Source organism: Manis javanica, chromosome 16 (assembly GCF_040802235.1).
Source record: "Manis javanica isolate MJ-LG chromosome 16, MJ_LKY, whole genome shotgun sequence".
NCBI classification, from domain to species: Eukaryota; Metazoa; Chordata; class Mammalia; order Pholidota; family Manidae; genus Manis; species Manis javanica.
The window spans coordinates 9,939,880-9,961,181 of record NC_133171.1 but is presented as its reverse complement, the minus strand read 5'-3'; the positions used below and the strand labels follow the sequence as shown (position 1 = coordinate 9,961,181).

General features: G+C 46.2%; 1 long non-coding RNA gene across 1 annotated transcript; it reads left to right on the top strand.

Annotated features, from left to right (window-relative positions):
- The first annotated feature begins 9,522 nt into the window (after positions 1 to 9,522).
- LOC140846819 (uncharacterized) lies at positions 9,523 to 12,344 on the top strand. The gene is made up of 3 exons (XR_012126262.1): positions 9,523 to 9,790; positions 9,911 to 10,137; positions 11,215 to 12,344. It is a non-coding gene; the product is annotated as an uncharacterized lncRNA (long non-coding RNA).
- The last annotated feature ends 8,958 nt before the right edge of the window (positions 12,345 to 21,302 follow it).

Sequence of the window (21,302 nt, the reverse complement as noted above, 5' to 3'; positions counted from 1 at the left end):
TTTGTAACCTAGAACTTCCTAAGCTTATTTGACTTTTCAGTGCATTTTCATGTAACTCATATCAACAGCTGGTACAATTGTTTATATTAGGATAAGCAAAGTAATGCTGTTTTAACAAACTGACCTCAAAATCCGGGAGCTGAATACAGCCAATGTGGGTCCAAATAGCCATGCAGGAACCCAAGCTAATGGAGGTTCCAACACTTTGTAACCATCTCAGCCTGTCACTCCCGGACTGGCTGTGGCAGGAGAAGACAGTCCGTGGAGGGTTAGTGCTCCCTTCTGCGCCCTGACCTGAAAGTACACGTCATTCTGCTGAGAGCTCACGGCCATAACTAGCCATACGGCCCCACGTAAGTGTGAGGCGACTGGGAAATAGAGGACACACATCAGGATTTCGTGAGCAGTGGGACACAGTTTGGAAAACATTGACTGAGGTCATAGAAAACACAAATTTTCCCAGTCCAGCAAGTGTGTTAGCAAAGTATTCTTTGGTGTAAAAGGGAAAAGAATGTGCTCTCTCCTGTCATTGGGGAGGAGGAGAGAGTGGAAAGAGGAGGCAAGAAAAGGAGGAGGAGAAGGGGAGAAAAAGCAGAAGCAGAAGAAGGAGGAAGAGGGAGAGGAGGAGGAGAAAGAGAAGTAGAAGATGGGAAAAGGACGGAGAAATAGGAGGGGGACGCAGAGAAGCACGGGGAGGGAGTTGGGGGCCGCGTGGCTTCCCCAGGGCAGCACTGTAGGTCTTGCTTTGTTGTGGGTATTTTGCTAAGTGCTTGCATGACATGCATGACATCATATAATTCTCACAATAACCTCTACTCTGTGCTTTCTGCGGCCAGGCCCTTTGACGCACAGCTTTTAATACCATCCTCACAGTAACCTTGCCAGGTAGATACTGTGCCCTCATTTCATAATGAGGCACAGGAGGAATTTGAATCCAGTTCTCTGGCTCCCAAAGGGCTTATTATTCTGACCTCTTTTTCTACTGTCTTGATCGCTGTGTGTAGATCCTTTTGACTTCCCTCAGCTAGATTCAGTTTATATACAATATTCCAGACCAGACTACAGATGTACCTTCTGTACATTGGGCTGAAATGATGCTTAGAGCTGTGTCTTGATCTTCCTAGTAAAGATTTCTGGACTTACTGACTGCAAGTGCTCCTTCATATATTGGAAGACTTGAAGTCCTTGTATCTTGAAATCCTGTGCCTCCCAACCCCCTCCCCCCACACCAACTTACATATTGTTTTGTACATGCTTCTTCTTCCTCTGATAATATTATGAAGTTTTCCCTTATAATCTTGGCATTCAGTACCCAGGAAAACTTTGTGTCAACTGCAGACTGGAAGATTCAAACACATGCAATTAAAAATCAAAGGCAACTTTGTTTGAGGGAGAAAATCTCAGGAGTAATAGGTTCCCAGCTGTGTGGTTTCTCTGGGTAAAAATTAAAGAGTCTATGAAACTATCTTCCAGAGTTCTCCAGGCACTGTGGGTCAGCAAAGAGTCTGAAGACCTATCTGGTGGATGTCACAAGTGGCTAGTGAGCCTAGTTGCTTGCTTTTCAGGTAACTTAGAGACTGAAGAGTCTAGAGCAGGGATCCTTAATGACCCTGTCGGACTGGAAGCAGTTATAATAAGATGAAGAGTGAGTCTTACATCTCTCAGAGGTCATGTGAAGAGCAAACAAGAAATCTATACTGGGCATCAGCTCACAAGCAATGTAAGTATTAGTTATACAGGAAAGCTTTACATCAGTGGCTTAACAATATAGAGGTTTGTGTGCTTCTTTGTTTTGTCTCCCATTTAGAAGTAGTCCAAAGATCTGCAATACATGGTGAAAATGTTGGTCCCATGGCATCACCAATAACCCTGACTACTCCAAGCTTTCTGCTCCTCACTTATCGTGTCCATGTGCGGTTGCAGAATTGCTGCTACAATCGCAGTGTTGTTCCAGGCAGCATGAAGGAAGAGCGGACGGCAGACACATGACTTTGGCTTAAATCTCATTAACCACCCCTACCCACAAGGAGGCTGGGAAATGCAGCTTTTCATCTGGGCACATTGTTTCCTTCCAAAAATTCAGATACTGAAGCAGAAAGAGGAAATGGGGGTTAGGTAATCTATTTTGGTCACTGCCTTACAAAGAATCCAATAAACTGCACATGCTTACAGACAACTCTTGGAGACCAGTCTATCTACACTGAGTGAAGGCTTATTTCCACTGGGATATCTGCACTGAGAAGCAGTCCAGACTTCTCCACCATGACAAGGCAGACCTCACCATTACTGCCGACAATCCTAACAGTTAGCCTAAGTCCATAGACCCTGAAGTTGGCTCCATGCTGCAAGATGTTTGGCCACCACTTACTGCCTGGGTCAGCCCTTTGCGTCTTGCAGAGCCAGTTAGTTTTATTCTACACCTCAGCAGGTGGTTCTTTTTGAATCTGAGAGCATTATGCTCACTGATACCTGGGGGGAGGTCTCTGAGAATAGGGACACTCTGACCACTGAACAAACAATGATTAAGCATCACTATGTACCAAGCCCTCACTGTGTTTGGTGTGGAGTCAACAAAGATGAAACGCATTTCTTTTCTTGAGAACTCAGAGACTAGTGGAGACAGGCACACATATAAATCACAATGTGACATTGCCTTGATTCAGTGGAGGTGTGAGGAAGCCCAGGGACACCGAGAGAATCCTGACTGCACTTCACTTGGGAAACCTGCATGACATAAGCACCTGCCAAATGCCTACCTCCCAATTCTATCACCTTGGGGATTAGGATTCCAGCCTGGGAAGTTGGATGAGGGGGACACAGCACCGGTGGATCCCAACACATAGGAGCATCCGGGCAGAGCTTATAAAAATGCAGGTTTCTAGGTACTGTCACAGGAATTCCAATAGTCTAGATCCCAATCAGCAAGTTGTTCCAAGGAATCTACTCTTTTTTCCCACCAAAAAAACCAGAAAATGCTGACATGGCAGTGGATCCAATTTTGAGAAATCCTTCTTTAAGGGGCGAGATGGGGGTGAATCTGCTGGAGAAAGAAGGCACAGAGGCAATGATCTGTGAACTAATGGGGGGGCATTCTAGGTGGAGGGGATGGCTTAGGCACGAAGGCCTGCAGGGTCTGGTTTATCTAAGAAAAATAAGACGCAGGGACTAGAACATGAGCAGGGGCCAGGGAGAGGGAAGGATTATCAGGAAATGCCAGAGCTACAGAGGTTGGGGCCAGACTTTATTTATAGCAGTTCATACAGCGAGGGTTAGCTGTAAGACAAACCTACAAGTTAGGGGCCCAGGAACCCGAGCCCTGGGTTTCCCAGTGAAGGGCTGACACAAAGAACCACAGTGCACTTGAATTGGCCCAGACTGGCCCGGACCACTTCCAGCTCCTGCCCCCTGCTCAGCCGTGCCCGCCCACCCCCACCCCAACCCTGGGCCTCTCCTCCTCCGAGTTGGCCTGTCCTGTTGTGCATCTGGCTTCGCTGTCCTTCAGCTTCTGTTTTCGTTTCTAATGCTTGATCATTTACCATCCAGGAGTGTTCTAATTTTTGTGCTGGCCGCCTCTGGCAGCCCAGATTAGTCTGCTTCACGGCGAAGATGAGGGCCATCCTCTCCATGGAGCCAGAGGGGAAGCATGAGCTCCCCATCTTGGTCAGAAATTGTTCATCTCTGTACTCCAGCTGACCCTTTGCTAAGCCAGTAGTGACGGCCACTGTTCTTCCAACTGGGGTCCACGCTGTCTGGAGACTTGCAGGCTTTGCACATGCTATTCAGGCAAAGAGAGTCATAAGGGCCTCAGTGCCCATTGGTATTCTCTGCTAATGTTGATCTGCTTGAAATAAGCCTATGCTCAGAATATGCCTTTTCTCACTTTACAAAAGGAAGACATACCCGTCATCCACCCCAAATCTTGTTTTGGATCTTTGCTGCAGGATTACGTAGACTACATACAATGGGATACATTAAAATTAATGATAAGCCAAAGCCCTTAAGCCCATTGGGCTTTCTGTCCTTCCCTTTCCGATACATACTTTTCATTGGTCCATGAGGGTTCATAATTCAGAGTACCCAAAGTAGCAAAGGCTTGTCATGTTGATCCTTTAAAATGGAATTTTTCCAGAACTATGGGATTTTCCAAAATATAATAAACCAAACACGCAAACAAAATTTTCACCTGCTCTCACTCAGTTATGGCATGGTTTATTCAATAAAGTAATGAAAATTTGTTTTAGCCAAAAAGTAAAGTATTTATTTAAATTACAGTCAATCCTCATCTTATTTTAGCATATAAAATATTTAACACTTCCTATCTCCTATTAATAATAAATAAACTTATTTAAAATTATGATACAAAATTTTAGATGTCAACTGAAAAATGTGTGGATGAGTACATAGATCCTCAGAAACCTTGTATAAGGTTCATCAACCAATGTTTGAAGATGCCAGGGTAGGATATTTGCCATCAGGGATCAGTTTTTATTATATTTCAACATGTGTTAAGTGCCAACTCTGTGCCTTTCAAAGAAATAAGGGCACCTCATGCTCAGTCTCCTGGTGGTGGGTGACCTGGTCTCAAAGAGCTCTGCTGTTGGCCTCCCACACTGAGGAACGTGTGTCAAGGTCCAGGACCAGAAGCTGTGACTGGCACTGGAGGTCATCCTGAGCTGGCAGTGTGCACCCATTCACACATTTTGGGCCTTGGTTCCCTGGTGTCTGGGTGCATGAAGAAATGGCATCCCCAGATGGGCTGTGTGGAAGGAAGAGCTGTGGTGTCCAGCGAAGGATGCATGTTCCCCCGGAGGACACCAATGATCCACAGAGCCAGGACACATATGCAATTTACAAGTAACAGATATACATACACACGAGAGTGGGGCTCAGACATGTCATCCCACAGGGGCACAAGATCCAGAAAGTGTGGGTCTGGAGCAGGAGCCAGCCATGAGATCAATGCGGGGCATCACCCACAAATCTCCAGCCAGACTTTGAATGATGGATTGGATGTAAATAATTGCAGAGAGGCAGAGAAGGTGCCCGACTGCAATCCATCAGGCAGATGTTTATTAAGCAGCTGGTCTGTGCTCAGCTCTGCTCAGGACTCAGAGGAGCTGGGGGAAGTGGATACAAATTTGATAAGGAAGTCCAGGCGCAAATGGGGAAAATTCCTGTCTCCTTGCAAGGCCATATATGATTAAGGTCCACATCCTAGTGCAGTGAGGATCCCAGGAATTTGGGAAGTGGGAGAACTCAGCGTGGGTCAGGTGGGTTGGGGGTGGAAGGGGCCTAGTACAGGATGAAGGTTATGAGATGTGGACTGTGTGGGAAGGGGGTGGGAGTGGCTTGGAGATCCAACTGACCGCAGTGTGTGGAACAAACAGGAATGGCTCTGGAATGTGAAAAGGCAGGGCCAGTCTGGCCATTAGGACAGTCACTCCTTCTGTCGGCAAACACTGCTGGAGCACCTGTTTACCAGATCCTGCAGGGAGGAGGGCAGCTCAGCCTTGACCCGCGCAGACGCTGGACTGGAATTGGGACAGTGAGGAGGGCTGGGAGGAAGAGCCTCGGGCATCGAGAGGCCCGTGACAGGACGTCCGACCTAGGCCGGGAAATAGGAGAGTGGGGGCCTCAGGGCAGACCGGGCGCGCTGAGAAGGGGGTTGGAGAGCAGGATTACGTCAGACCAGGGAGAGTCTGGAAGCCAAGGAGAAGCAGTGGCTCCTCGTTCCCGGTGCTTCTCACACGGCACCTGTTCCTCACTCGGCAGATGGCGTATTGCGGGGTGGCCCCAGGAGGACTGAATAATGGCACCTTGCGGGACTGGCTGGGACAGAGGGAATGGAAGCCAGAGAGCTGGTTAGGGAGGGGGGTGCCGAGAGAATTAAAGAGGGCCATGGCACACCCTGCGTTCTTCGGTTCCGGATCCACGGGGAGGACAAGGCGTCTGTGCAGGGGATTCAAGAAGGGGTTTACACCACGGCCACCCAGACTAGCCTGTCGCTCCTGACATCCTTCCAAGGGTGAGCTCTGGAGCCCAGTGGTTGGGAGGGGATACGGATGTATAAGCTCTGATGGAAAACAGATAGGACACAATGTCATCATTTTAAAAAGTATAATTACATTTCTCACACATTCATTTCAAGCCATTACCAGCTTCTTTCCCTTTCTGTTCTTGCTCGTTTTTAAAAAATTGCAATGTTCTTGTGTGCAATGATTATTATATTCAGAGTATTCACAACAAACCCTGACTGCAAGCACAGCTGTTAGGGTCTTGCCCCATTAGTGAAGTGAGGCCCGACAGCACAGAGAGGAAATGAAGAAACAGGGCCAGGTCTTAAATGTCCAGTAATCAGGCAATAAGCTAGACCATTTGGTCACATTTCACTCACCCTTTGAAAGCACATGTGTTGTTCGGTACCTGTTCCCAGGGCTGTTACAGGGAACATCTGGGATGTGTGCATAAATCGTCTTCACAAAATCAAGTCCAGCTCAAGCAAGGCCCAGTGTGTGGGCATCAGCCAGCTGAGCTCTACGCACAGATTCCAGCCCATGAACCGGGGCTGGCAGAGAAGCCTGCTCTAGGTGGCAGAACTCAGCGTGCTAAAGAGTTTGTCCTACATGGCTTGGAAACAGTTGTTCCCTGTTAGCATGTTGGTCTGTGGCTGGTGCCAGGAAGACTGAAGTTTCAGATTTGACTCTTGGGATTCATGAATGGGTCAGTTAGCTCTGCACAGAGGAAAATGTTGTTCTCCTCGCTGGCTTCACCCCCAGCCTGGCCAGTGTCTGATAAATGCAGGCCAGGTGACTGCCACAAGTGGTGCTCTCCCTGTGAGAACCAACTGTGAGCTCATCCTCTCGGAAGGTGGGTCAGGGATGTCATCTTCACCCACAGAGAACAGTTTATTGTATTTGCAAACACCTCATGTGTAACATCTTCAGTTTCCCTCCTGGGAGCCATGCTGTAAATATAAAATGCAGTTTCATTTACGCTTTAGGCAGGCAGCAAGACCCATTGGGTGATCAAAGGCTTGGGCACAGAAGGATCCAAGATTTGCTTCCCATGTTTATGGAGGATAATCAGTATTTGACATGAAAAAGTATTTAACACCAAGGGAGAGTTGGTGTGAATCATTTAAACCCTAGGCTCAAGGAAACAGACTGAGGTATGACTACACCCTTCTCTCCAAGCAAACAGAAATTGTTTCTACAAATGAGGGTCTTGAGCATCAGGTGTTAAAAAGCAAATGCTTATTAGTAATCTCTGAAACACTTACAGCTATGGAGGCAGCAGCGTTTCTATTCCTTTTATCACTAGCTTACATTTGACAAGCAACTTGAGCAGCTCTCTTTTCTTTTAGATGTTTAAAACTGTGCGTGCAATATGCAGCCATGAGAATTTACTTTCAAATGGTTCTGTGTCTACCTACAGGAAAGAGAAGACATTAAATCGTCGCAGAGCCAGATGGTCTGGCTTTGTCTTCATTTTGGTTAAGAAGGAGACATAGCCAGTTCTGAGCTGTCACGCACCCAAGGTGTGTCCTTTCACGTAAGCCATGACTACTCATTCGTTAAGTGCCCCTGAGCTGCTGCCGTAAAAGCTGTGCCTCCAAATGCATTCAGGCTACATTTCTAATTGTTTTACTTCAAAAGGGCATAAAAGATAATGGAGATATATTATTTTACTTTTTTATTGGCAACTATAATTCTTTCAATGACATTTTCTATTCTGTCTCCAAAGTCAATGTCAAGCCTTGATTTACTTCATAAAGATCATCTTTCTGGACTCAAACCTGAGGGAGTGGGGAAAACCAGAAGTGTAGAAGAGACAAATAAACATGAAAACAAAAAAAAAGATCAAAACAATTAGTCCAAGGAAATCATTAACATGCTATTTTCATTATTCAAATACTTTCCAGATTAATGGATGCTTATTCTGTGAAAAAAAAACTATAAAAAAAGATCAACAAAATATTTATAGCCAATATTCACATTCTGAAAAAAACATTTGGCTGAGCTAATAGTCAACAATTTTTAATCTACAAAAATGTAGACCATAACAGGTAAGTGGGCCCAGATTATCAGAAAATGCAAATGGCTTAAAATATGAAAAATGCATAAGCTTACTAGTAATCAAATAAACTCAAACAAAAAGCAAAAGCAATCCATTTTCCACTATCAGAAATAGCAGTGGTGTTTGGAGAGTTCAACTGTCCAGTGCTAGGTGAAGGGAAGCAAGAACAGTATTGTGGGGAATATAATTTGGCACAAAATTTTGGAAAAAAAAAATTGGCAATAATGAAACAACACATTTTTTAAAAAAATGTTCAAGTCTTAGTTCTTGTAATTTCAGTTCTGTGAATTCACCTAGGGGAAAAAATGTTCTTTCCAAAGATGTACATTTCATTATTTATAACAGAAAAAACTTGGAAGCAAACTGTATGTCCAAGAATAGTGAAATTAAGCAGTAATTAGAAGCATGGATAGTAGAGTCAAACAAACGTAGCTCTAAGTCCCTCTTTGGCTGTTTAATAATTGGTTTAATAATTGTGTGATGTTAGACAAAGTATTAAAACTCTGAGCCTCAATTTTCTCATCAATTGATGTGATGAGAATAATTCCTACCCCACTGGGCTGTTATTAGGATTAAATAGAAAAATGTATACAAACTGCTTGGAACAATGTCTGGAATGCAGAAAATATCTGTTTCTCTGTATTACTATTATTTGGTCATCAATATTATTCAGCTATTGAAAGAATGTTTAAGCATACTTTGTCAACATAGGAAATACCATATCATGTCATGTGAAAAATCAAGGCATAAAGTTAAATAGAGATTATGTCCATACACTATAAAATATACATAGAAAAAGAAGACAGGAAGGGATGAAATACAGGTCAAAATTTAACAGGGGTTGTCCAGGTCTTGGGATTGGGGATAATTTTCCTGTGTGCTTTCAACTTCTGTGTCATTTCCAACTTAGCTCTAATGAGCGTGCATCCTTTTTATCATTGAGAAAGGATAAATTGTGCTTTCTGAAATATATCACCAGCCTCTGGTACTGGCCTTCAGACAGAGCAGGTAATCATTTTTATCCTTGGCTCCCAGGCAGGATGGAAGAGCAGCTGTACACAGGGACCAAGGGCCAGACAAGGAGCTGGGACACCTGGCTTTGAGGTACTGGATCTCCACATAATCCCTTCAAACCTGGCCGTTGTGGGCCATGCTGAAACGGGGAGAGCTCCAGTGAGATCACAGCAGCACTGTGGGGGCACCAGGAAATGTGTCCTTGCTCCCGCTCAGGACGTGGCACCAGCCCTGGTTCCTGCGGACTTCTCTTTCATACTTTGGTTTCCCTCTCCTGCAAGTGGTTGGATGGAATAATTTAGCTGAAACATCCTGTCAGTGCTTCTCCCTTGTTAACGGGTTAAATTGTGTTCCCCTCAAAAATTCCTATGTTGAAGTCCTAACCCACAGTACTTCCGGATAGGACCTTAAGGTCATTGGGGTTGTAATTAGTTAAGAGGAAATCACTAGGGTGGGCCCTAATTCAGTACAACTGTTTTCCTTATAAACAAGGAAATCTGGATGCAGGAACATGCAGAAGGTGGGTGCGTTCTCCACACAGGGAGAGCGCTGTGGAACGTGGGACTCCTGCTGCCACGGGTCACAGACACACCGGAGGCTGGCAGAGGGGCCTGAAGCAGAGCCTTCCTAGCGCTTCAGAGGGAGGGGATCCCTGTTGACACCTTGCTCTCTGACTTCCAGCCTCCACAGCCCTGAGACAGTAAGTTTCTGTTGTTTCAGCCACACATTTTGGGGTACTTACTTATGGCAGTGCTAGGAAACAAATACAGCCCCTCTTACTCACTCCACATCAAGCTCTTCCTCCTTCCCTCCCTTCCAGTGACAAAAATGAAAGGCTTCCAGATCAAAGGAGTGTTCTTCCGTGGTCCAGTGGGCAGGAGGGTGCCGTGTCCTCCCCCAGGGCGCCGTGCAATCTGTGATTCAGGGAGGTTACTCAGTGAACCGTCACAGCCCAGCCACAGCTGTTGTCTGGTGAGAATGTGTCAGTCACACGGGGAGCAGAGTCACGTGGAAACACTTCCCCTGTGGCCTGGCTGCGTGTTTATGGTAAGAATCTCCCTATGCCTTCACTGAATGCGTATTATCCTGTGTCCCATAACATGACAGAAGAAAACATTAGTGTGATGTCAATAAGAACAAACCTAAGTCCTATACTTGTTAAATTATAAGTCCATCTGGATGTAAAAGAGGCCCCAAACGTGGCTTAGCAAGTAATAAATTCCCTCCTCTCTCACGTAAAAGGCTAAGTGGCATGGGATTCTTACTTGTGAGGTTTATTCTTCTTCTGGACTGAATCTTGGTGTCCCTGTAAAATTCATGTGTTGAAGCTCTACCCCCCAAGGTGATGGTATCTGGAGGCGGGGCCTTTGGGACATAATTAGGGTCAGATGAGGTCACGAGGGTGAGGATCCGTAATGAGATTAGCATCCTTTCAAGAGAAGAGGCCAGAGCCCTGTCCCCACCATGTGAGGACACAGCAATAGGGCAGCTACCTGAAAGCTGGGAAGATGATCCTCACGGGGGGCCAAATTGGTGGGCACCTTGATCCTAGTCTTCCCAGCCTCTAAAATCGTGAGAAAGAAACCTCTGTTGCTGGAGCCAACCAGCCTCTGGTGTTCGCTGCAGAAGCTCACATGACCGAGACAATCTTCTTGCTCTTACTGCCCCACTGCACCCCCCTTTCCCAGAGGGCTCCCTGGCACATGCAAAGTCCACCCAGCAGGGAGGATGAAAGGGACAGCACACTCGGTCCCTCTGATGCAAACTGCACACACACTGTCCCCTGAGTCCCACTGGCCAGAGATGATCACAGGGCCATACTCCACGCAAAGCTGGGAAAATGATCTTTTTTCCAGGGCAGCCAGTGCCCAGGTTAAACATTCCATTCCTGTCTAAGAAGAGAGGATGACATTAGTGAAGAACCTGCTGACTTGCCCTTAGCAACCAAATAGATATTTATGGCACGACCTTTCTGCTAAGGTGGAAGCACCTGAGGACAACAGGCAACATATTATCTGGGAAAGAAGTAGAATCCTGGCCACAATGGGAAAAATGACACTTATTTTCCCCTTTCTCCTATGTCAGCATCTAATAAGTTCATCTCTTCTGTGATCCACCTTCTAGCTACCTATCAGCCGAGAAGCTGGCCTACGGCGTGTGCCCCCTCTCTTCTGACTGAGAGGTCAGGTGGCTCCTCTGAGGTGCGCTGGCTGCGACCCCCCATCCATCCAAGATGGAAACTCACATTTACTGTGAGCCAGGCACTATCAGGGGCCACCAAAGAATGCCTTGAAAGGACTGAAGAAAAGTAATCTTGATGTTTTATGTCAAATAGCAAGTGTTGTGTGTTGTGTCTAGTGTTGTGAAGAGAACTCCAGGGACTAAGTCAAGAAGTAGATTCTAGTTTTTGTTCTGCTGCTTTTACCTTGACTTCTTACAAGCACAGTTTCCTCATCTATAAAATGAGACATTTGGATTTGTTATACAAATTCTCAGGTGCTTTCTAAGTGTTATGAAATTTAGATGCTAAACATCCCCAAGGCAAGCAGCATGAACTGGATTCCCCTTGGCATGGGGAAATGGTGGGCTCATAACACTTTGCTTATTTAAAGTGAAAAGGAAATGCAGGTAACCTTAGAGCGTCCAAGATTTAGATAGAAAACTTTTATTCACAGAGGACCTTGAGTAAGGTGATGTGCATGTGAAAAAACATGAACTCTAAGTCCCAAAGGGGAGAGGAAGTCTTGCCCTTTAGCTTGGAACCATGAGTCCAGGGGACAAAGGGTCCAGTCCCAAATTATTTTGTGGAGTGACCCAGGAGTGACAGTGGGGGGAGGGACCTCCCTCACTCTGACCCACCTCCTGTCCCTCCAGGCTGAATCTCAGGGTCAAGGCTGGTCAAGAAGCGGATTGTGTAACTGTAGCAGGGAAAAGGGAAAAAGGGTTTACAATGAAGAAAACTGGTGAGGCAGATTTAGAGTTTACCTCTATCTTTATGAAAGAAATAATTCATTTCAATACCATTTTAACAAAAAGCTTAAATTACAAGCTGTAGGAAACATGGATGATCAACTCACCTAATAATTAAATTTTAAAAACACTTTTGAGGGGGAACAAATTAGGTTCTATTTTCAGAATCAGCAGCTTAGAGATTTTTATTACCTGCTAATAAAAATCCACTTCATCTAAATATCCACCACCGTAATTTTTCCTCTGCTTTGTTTCCATTGTGTGGTAGTGTTACAATGGTATGTATGTGCAAATAAAAATGTCTATCAATATCAAATAAAGAATATTTTTAGAATCTTTAAATTTTGCAATTACTTTCTTCCATGTGTCTTGATTAATTTCATACTTTCCTCAGTTGATGTTTCACCACCATTTAGTTCTCTTTTTCATCTCTGGTCCCTAACACAGTACTGGAACATAATAGGCACTCAATAAATATTTGATGAATGAATGAATCCATATCAGTAGTCCTTAATATTTGGAAAAAGGCTCCTTAGGGGAAGTTATGAAATCCATAGATTCTCTCCTCGGGTAAATGAACCCACACGCAGGCTTTCATGACAGTTTCAGGGCGCATAAGCCCATCCTGGGGTTCTTTGAACCTCAGATATCACATTTAAGTGTGAGCATTTTGAAAACACTGAAAGCTGTTTGTTACAGGTCCCTGGCATGGGAAGGGAAGGTGGTCTCCGATATTAAATCTATGACCTGCTGATTCAAGACCCTCTCCCTGACTGCTGGTCCCAGAGGCACTGTCTGTAATGGAGGAAGAGTGGAGGAATTGGTCCCCAAAGGGTCCACGGAACTAATTTAGCATAAACTGTCCAGAGGGAGGCCATCTTTAGGTCTCCCGCCCAGTAACGCACGGCCTGGTAGAAAGCAGCACTGAATACTGGCACGACACAGGTGTGCAAAGGCTGGGGAGGATTCTTTTGACCAGCCTAGCACTCTTCCTCAATGGACACTCTTAATGAGGCAATTGTAGCCCAGATTTTCCTTTGCTTCCAGTGTCTCCTTGTTATGTAAATGAGTCATTTAACCCCGAGCCAACAGATTGGACATTTGTTTGTTTTCTCCCACGTTGGTGATATTTGAAACGTTTTGACTGATCTTGCTTCAGGGAAAAAATGAAAAGTAGGTCATGGGTCCTGCCCTAAATAGAGCTCAGGCAGCCGGCTCCCAGGCAAACTTAGGTTTCTATCTTGTAAACTCAGAACAGAGGCTTCCTCGTAGTGGTGGTAATACTTTAGTTTGTGCCAGGGTGTCTCAGCCTTGGCACTACTGACATTTTGGGCAGAATAGTTCTTGGGTGTGGGAGCTTGTGTATTATGTCTTGTGTACGATGTTTAGCAGGATTCCTGGTTTCTACCCACTAGATGGGAAGCACCTTCATGCTTTTCCCACCGCCACCCTCAGAATTGACAATCAAAGTGTCTCCAGACATTTCCAAATGTCTGCTTAGGGGCAAAATCACCCCCAGTTGAGAACCACTGATCTACACCCATGCTTGATCCTCTGAGTATCACCGCTGTAAAGTTGAGAAGCACTAGATTTTAGAAGTCCTAGGAGCAAAACCACTTCCTGGGGCTTTAACATGGACCGACCACCAATGAGTCATTCTTCCCCAAACACACACTCACAAGCCCTATACCTGGTTGAGGGTCCTCACTGAGACTATAAAAGGGGAAAGAGAAAGCCAGGCTTCCTTCGAGGTGGTGGCTAGAGCTTGATGCCCCAAGCTAATTCCCATGCTAATTGGTTCTATCATGCTGACAACTGCCCCACAGGACAGCTTCCAAAGGGAGGAGAGAGCCCAGTGGGCTGCCTGGCAGGGGAGATATAGAGTCATACCTTCTTCAAGGGGAATAGCAGTTTGCTCCCGGGAGAGGCCAAACAGCCAAGGGCTTGGGCATAACTACTGTGGGAGAAATAGCTCCCACTCACTTGGAAAGAGGACACCAGCGGGGATCGAAACACATTTCATGTGTTATGAGTAACTATGCAAGGACCAGCTTCCCCAACATCTCGCAGGGACCTGCTGCAGGGACCCCTTACAGCTGGCTTATCACTGCTGCTATTCCCTGGTCTCACACTCCCCACCCCCAGCACACATGCGCAGCCCGAGAAAATCCCGAGTGAAACCAATGCGCTGCCTTCCTGCAGCGTCCCACTCTACAGGAAACCTTAGCGGTGTGCAGGCCAGCACTCTCAGAATGAAACACCCTCAGACGGGGTCCAGACGTCCTCAGTCCCAGGTGACAGAGGCCCTGGTGAGCTCTGACTTACCTCTCCACATGAGGTACAAGCGGTTGTCCTCAAGTTAAGCCAACCACCAAGGTTAAACCCAAACCCGCAGAGACACAATGATCAGTATGTTTTAAATTCCTTTACTGAGCTTGTTACTACCAGGCAGCTTTCATGCCAACCCAGGGTGGGCTGCTCAGCTACCACATCTTCCAGGCAAGAGAACTTTCTTTTCTTTTTCTCTACAGTCATGGACCTCCTAACTCCCCACCCTCCTCCTCCACCTTCCTGTCAGATCCCAACTCATGTCCACTTTTTTCTCATCCCCTTTCTTACATTCCAGTCTTTTCCTCCAAGAACTGTTAGGAAACTATGTCAATGGCATAACCACATCCTTGTGCCAGGCAGTTCCTGCATGAGGCTGGGTAAGCCCATGGGTGGGATAAATTCATCCCCTCTATTCCCAAAGCTCTATGCCAAGCCACTTTAGGAGTATCTTGGCTAACGCTTGTGAAAAAAACTGTGCGCAAATAAAACTGGTTTTATTTTCCAAATAACTCATCCAGATTGTGGATGCTTTTAATTTCTTATTGATTTTTTTACTGGCATCTGGCTCCACCACTTGAAGAATCTCTGCCTCAAACCTTTGAGTGACTAGTGAGCTCTGAACAAGCACTTGGATGCGCTGGAGTAAATTCATCAAAACCACTTATAATGGCTACAAATTGGAAGCAACCAGAGTGTAAAAAGGAAGAGTAAGTAAATTGAATCCATATTCATACAATTGGGGACTATGAGCCATATTCATATTCTCAAAAAACCAATGGCAAATCTAAAAAACTCTAGATGATGGTCCCCTTCTTAAAAAGAAATAAATAAAAATTAGAACGATGTTCATATTTTAGTGGAGAAGTGATATTGTGAATGGATTTTAATTTTCCTCTTTGTATATCTCTTCAGATGCCTAGGTTCTATCCTGTAAACTTATATCACTTTTGCAATCAGATAAGAAAAAGAAACACTATTTTAAAAAAATTTCACCTGATGTGAACACAGTGGTAAGCAGAATTCCACGATGGCCCCAACATTCCTGCTGCCAGGTGCAGCTGCCCTATGTAACCCCCTCCCTGGAGTGTGGGTGGGATTCATGAATATCTCTCATGAGGTCATGTTACCTGGCAAAGGTAAGAGGTTTTACAGACGTGATGAGGTCTCTAATCAGTTGTCTTGGAATTAATCAGAAGGGAGATTATCCTGGGTGGGTCTGGCCTAATGAGGTGAACCTTTTAAAAATGTATTCCGGAGATGAGAGTATCACAGCAGCAGAGATGCTCTCTCCTCCCTCCGTGATCCCTGACCCTGCAGCTCAGCTGAGTCAGTTTCCACATTTCATGGCCCTAGAAACACCTGGAGAGTCTTCCTGCACTCAGAAAGAGGGGACAAAGGCCAAGAAGGGCATGCAGAGAGAAAAGAATGAATCAAAGGGAGGCATGGCTTCTCTGTACCTTCACTGGCTGCGAGGAAGCAAGCTGCCGAGAGGCGTGCAGCTGCACGAAACTGAACTCTGCCAACCAGCACGAGTGCTTGCAGTGCGCCCCCAGCCCCAGCTGTCACCCTCGTTGCAGCTGCCTGAGCCCCGAAGCATGCCTGTGTGGCACAGTGAGAAAGCTGGCATCTCCACCTTCATATTACATCCATCTCTTTGCTGCCTTAATCTTTGGGTCACAAAGTTTCTGCTCAGCCCTGTGGCCCTGCACGTAGGCTCGTTAATCATCAAAAAGAATTTTGCTCATGACTTAAGACTGATGCAACCAGCCCCCTTAGCTGAAACTCACCTCCCCTGACGAGATAAAGAAGTTTGTACAAAAATAATGACTGGATCATCAAGGCTTATGCAAACATCATGGGCAGGCAGACCCAAGCCAGCAAACTGCCTGGAGACAACTAACGTAGGACAAGGAGTTTCACTCCCCTCCTCAGACCCTCGCTGACGTCCGGATGTGTGAGGTTGATCATCACCTCCTGACCTCAAGCCCCCCACTTCCTCAGTATAAGAGAAGCTTGACATCAACCCTCGGTTAAGATGGTGCTTTAGGACACGAGTCTGCCACCTTCTCGGTCTGCTGGCTTTCCAAATAAAGTCGCTTTCCTTGCCCCAACACCTCATCTCTCAACTCACTGGCCTGTCATGTGGCAAGTAGCATGAACTTGGATTCGGTAACACCTGGACCCAAGGAAACAGATAATAAATGCAGGACATTTTCACACAGCAGTAGGAAACTAAGGAGGTGGAGGCCCCCTCCTCCAGACCCCCCTCCCATTCCCACCTCAGCCTCATGCTCTAGCCTCTTCTCTCCCCTCCTTGTTATTAAAACTGAGCTCTTCTTCTCTATCCATGTCCTCTCCCATGCCATTGCTTCTATTCCAATGGCATTAAATACCAGCCCAAATAGTGCTGCCTTCCAAATGTCTATCCGTGGCTCAGACTTCACTTCTGAGGAAGCTTTCAATTCCTCTGCCTCTCTGCCACTCATAACTAGAGTGTCTACGAAGCTGCAGTTTCTACCTCTAACGTGCATCTCATTTATCTGTTCATGACTTCGCTTCTCACAGCCACAGCTCCAGTGCCCACCACCATCATGTCTTGAACCTTCTAGATTCATAAGTTTTTAAATTTTGCTTCCCATTAGAATTACCTGAGAAGTTTCTTGAAGATTCCAGGCTGCACCCCAGACCAATTAAATCAGAATGCTTGGAACTAGAAGAGGTGGGGGAGGGCAGACATCAGTATTATTTTACATTTTCCAAGGGAGTCCAATCTGCAGCCCAGTTTGGTAACCTGTGTTCTGAGGGGGCATCTGCGGTGCCCTTCCCATCGGTTCTCCCCGGAGAGCCACAGGCAGGATTTCGAGGTGGAAACTGGATCCTGGCACTCCCTCCTTATAAGCCCTCCAGGTCTCCTGATTTCATGGGGGATGAACCCCAAACTCGTGTGGTGGCCACAGGCCTTGCTCACCCACTCATCTTAGGCTGCTCTTCCTTCTCTCACAATGCTCCATACTCTCTGTTCTCCGTTCCTCCAATACATCTTACTCCCATCTCAGAGGCCTCAAACTTCTTAGAGCTTTCCCTGTTGGGAAGACAGGCTTGCTCACTCTTTACCTCCTCAAACAGCCCTTTGCTGACCCCCTACCATCTATCCCTACCCCTGTTATGCTCACCCATAGCACCAGGCACCTTTCCTTAAAAGCATTTATCACCATTCAGAATTGTGTATGTTCGTGTCCTTGATAATCACCCCTCCCCACTGGTCTGTGAGCTCTAGAAGGACAAAGACCATGTGTGCTCTGTCACCACGGTACACCTAGCACAGTGCCTAGCACAGCGGAGGAATGCTCAGTAAGAAGTACCTGATAGGTGAACAGCTGAAGTAACAAAGGAACAATGGCAGGAAAGAAACATATGCTGATCAAACACAGGGTAACATTAATCTTAGACCTAAAAGGATCCTTAACCTCCACAAGAGATTTACCGTAGAGACTTCCATAAATGCTCAGAGTCATGAATATCACTCTAACAGATAATTTCCTCAATTTCCTAATCAGCAACAAAGCTTCTCACTGAGTCTGTATGAGACTGAAAGCGTGCTTTGTGTTGAACATGTCACTGCAATGCAGAAGCTCACTCAGTAGCTAAGGAGACCTGCCCCCGAACGAGCAGCACACTCCCTCATATTCATCTTCATTCCTTTGCAAAGTTACAGATTAGTTCATGCCAAGAACTTGTCTGCTCACTTAAACATTGCCAAAACTGCAAGTGTTGAGTCTGAGATCATCGAGGATCACCATGCCTTATGATCCTGAAATTCCCGCTTCCTCTGTCCTCGCTGTCTCATCTGGAGTGCCTTTCTCTCCTGTTAGCCTGGAAAACCCGTATCCCTCCTGATCCTGCTCGAAGATCAGCTCGCAAACTGTTCTTGGCTTCCTCCTCACTGCGTCTTCCCGCTGTGGCCCTGTGGCTTTCCACAGTTCTTCGTGCACCCCCTCTGAGAGCATTCACCAAACTGCATTGCAAATATCTGCTACCTTGTCTGTCTCTCTCTCTGGACTGGGGCCTCCATGTTGACTGGGACCAAATCATGTTCAACTGTTGAGACTTTGTGAGTGCTTCAGTCCACTCTGGCTGCCATACAGATCCTAAAGTTGTCTGGCTTCAACAACAGACATGTATTGTCTCCCAATTCTGGAGGCTGGAAGTCTAAGACCAGTGTGTCAGCGAGTTGGTCCCTCTGAGGCCTCTCTCCCTGGTTTGCAGATGCCACCTCTCCCTCTGTGTACACAGGACTGTGGTGCCTCTGTGTAGCCAAACCTCTTCCGATAAGGACACCACTCACACTGGGTTAAGGCCACCCTAATGACCTCATTTCAATTCAGTCATCTCTTTAAAGACCCCATCTCCAAATATGGTCACATTCTGAGGTCCTGGGAGTTAGGCTTGGGGGCACAATTCAGCCCCTGACAGGGAGTGATTGGCCAGTAGATATACGTAAGTGTTCTGCTGCTATCAGAACGGAGAGGAAACAAGGACAGAGGGAAGTTGAGATGAGAAAAGGCACAGATCTACTCATTAGAATTAGGCCAGTCTCTAACTGGCAGCTCAGTGACCCCAGTCCTGGTGGTTACACAGAAGGAAGCAGGGCATGTATGACCTTCTAGCCAGAGTAGGCCCGGTACTAAGTATGATCTCAATATCTAGTCTTTTAAATGCTCACCAACTACCATGGATGAGTTACTCTGTCTCTCTGTCCCTGTGTTCCCTCATCTGTAAAAACAGGGATAAGAAAAGTATCCAATTCATATAGTTGTTTGGAGGCTCAGTTGGGATAATGCATATGAAATGCTTGATAAAATGCCTCATACATCATCACTCACTTAATGGAGCCCAGACACCGTTATCCTTGTGGCCACCACCACTTTGCAGCTCACCAGCAAATAAAATAAGTCCATACATCTACTGCAACACACCAGTTAGCTGGATTTCTGAAATGCTTTGTCAATGCTTGATAAAATAGAAATTGTATTAACTAGTTGTGGTTTAGAAATGTACACCACAAAGCTGCTGAAAACAAAGTTTGAATCTCCATTAAAAGTCAAATATTAGGAGAAGAGCAAAAAAGAAAATTACTATTGAAAGCTGCTTCCTTCCACCAGACGACCTCTCCTCATGTACATATTCCTCTATTATAGCTGAGATAATGGATTTATTCTGGATCTTTCCTTTCCACTCCTCTGCCCATTATCTGCCAAGGAAAGGTGATGTCTGAGAACACTTGTTTGTTTCAATAAATTTCGTGGTAAGCCTCCTCACCAGCCTGGGTGGCACAGATGGTGTTCTTGTACTGCTTACGCACTCCTTCTGGACTAGTGATTTCTTCCTTTAAAATAATGGCTTTTAGTATTAGAGGAACTGACAGCCATCATGGTTCTTGTGTCAGAAGCCATCATTTTCATTCACATGGAGCAGTCAGCGCCATGCACAGCCTCAGCTGATGGTCCACACCTTGGTCACCGTGGATGGCAGTGAAATATCGCCTTCCTGAGAAACAGGCAGGGAATGTTTACCATCTGCTCACTGCGCCCAGTGAGAGGCCCCCCTGAATGGTCATGAGGCTAGCTGACCAGCTCTCTGGAATCCTTGTTTCTACAGCTAACCTGAGTCAGTTGCCACCCTTGTCAAGCCCTGGAAATGACTGAAGAGTCTTCCTGTGCTCAGAAAGTGGAGACAAAAGCCAAGAATGTCACACAGAGAGAAAAAGAGGCTGGATTTCTCTGTCTGACCCCCAGACCAGCAGCCTGGGACACTTCGTTTCCCCTGCTCACTGACCTGCCCTGGAAGGGATGGTCCCACAGAGGGACAGGATGGCAGTAGCCTCAGGGCACTAGTCAGGGCAACCTAAAAGTGTCTCACCCTGACTGACCCTCAAAATCCCATGGGCACGGAGGCCCAGCTGTGAATTTTCCAGGCTCTGGTGCCAGACAGTTTGGGTGCAAGATTCAGACTCTACATGCATCAGTATGCGAATCTGGACATGTCCTCTGACCCATCTGTGGCTGGTGTTTCCATCTCTGCAGTGAGATGAAACAGCACTTACCTCACTGGTTTGTGAGATTAAAATGGTGAGAATGAAATGAGTTGATTATGCAAAGCATTTGGAATCTCCTTGAGCCTACTAAACAGTGCACAGGTTTCATGGCCTTTGGGCGTTGTCTTAGTTTGCTCCGGCTGCCAAGACAAACAGCATAAGCTGGGTGGTTTGAACAGCAGACATTTATATCTACAGTTCTGGAGTCTGGGAAGCCTCAGACCAAGGTTCCAGTCAATTCAGTTCCTGGAAAGGACTCTTTCTGTCTTGCCGACAGCCGTCTTCTCTCGGTGCGCCTACAGAACTAGGAGAAAAAGGGCTCTGGTTTCTTCCTTATTTTACAAGGGCACCAGCTCTGTTAGATTAAGGCCTCAACCTCATGATTTCATTTAACCTTAATTGCCTCCAAGTGCCACCACATTAGGGGTTAGGGCTTCAATATATGAATTTGGTTGGGGGACAAACACACACTCCCTAACAGGAGTTCAACATTACCCCCTGGCTAGGGCTTGTGCTCCCCAGAGGGACAGCCTTTAGGTGTGAAGCAGAGCTGATTCATCTGGTGAACACATGCATGATACACAACTGCTAGATTGTGGGGGAAGTTGAAGTTCCTATGGCCAGGATCCTCGCTTGACCCTAAACTACTTGATGATGTGACTGGCCTGCTGCTAGGCTACAGCTTCCACATCCACAGGCAGTAAGCTCTCATTGACTGAGTCACTGAGCACAGCGCTCTGCCCAGTGCTCTGGGTGGAGGCAGAGACCGAGTGGATTATGGACCTGCAGACTGCTGGATGCAGGCATGATGCTAGTG